The sequence below is a fragment of the Schistocerca cancellata genome, chromosome 1 (genome assembly GCF_023864275.1).
Source record: "Schistocerca cancellata isolate TAMUIC-IGC-003103 chromosome 1, iqSchCanc2.1, whole genome shotgun sequence".
Lineage (NCBI taxonomy): Eukaryota > Metazoa > Arthropoda > Insecta > Orthoptera > Acrididae > Schistocerca > Schistocerca cancellata.
The window spans coordinates 609150256-609150884 of record NC_064626.1 but is presented as its reverse complement, the minus strand read 5'-3'; the positions used below and the strand labels follow the sequence as shown (position 1 = coordinate 609150884).

At 46.4% G+C, this 629-nt stretch overlaps 1 pseudogene; it reads left to right on the top strand.

Annotated features, from left to right (window-relative positions):
• Positions 1-268: 268 nt before the first annotated feature.
• On the top strand, positions 269-383 carry LOC126099106 (5S ribosomal RNA; annotated as a pseudogene).
• The last annotated feature ends 246 nt before the right edge of the window (positions 384-629 follow it).

Sequence of the window (629 nt, the reverse complement as noted above, 5' to 3'; positions counted from 1 at the left end):
GGACTATGGACTATTATGTGGCCTGTTCAGTTTTCTTAAATTTGTATTCTCTCTTGTGCCCTTGAAGTTCTGGAAATTTTATGACTGTTTAAATCTAGCATGAATGTTGTATTATTAGCATCTTATCTTGTGGTCATGCAAAGAAAGATTGCGTCCGAGTTATAATTTCCTGCCATCACTGATTATGGTTCAGTATTCAAATTGTTTAATTAAAATCTTAATTATGTGTAATGTAATTCAGTCTATCAAAAATAAATTTGTGTGTTGTACCAGCGACCGTGCCGCAGTGGAAACACCGGTTCCCGTCAGATCACCGAAGTTAAGCACTGTCGGGCGTGGCCGGCACTTGGATGGGTGACCATCCGGGCCGCCATGTGCTGTTACCATATTTCGGGGTGCGCTCAGTCTCGTGATGCCAACTGAGGAGCTACTTGACCGAACAGTAGCGGCTCCGGTCAAAGAAAACCATCATAACGACCGGGAGAGCGGTGTGCTGACCACACGCCCCTCCTATCCGCATCCTGATCTGAGGATGACACGGCGGTCGGATGGTTCCCATGGGCCACTTGTGGCCTGAAGACGGAGTGCTTTACCAGTAATAAATAGGGGGGGGACAAAGGTCCGAATTA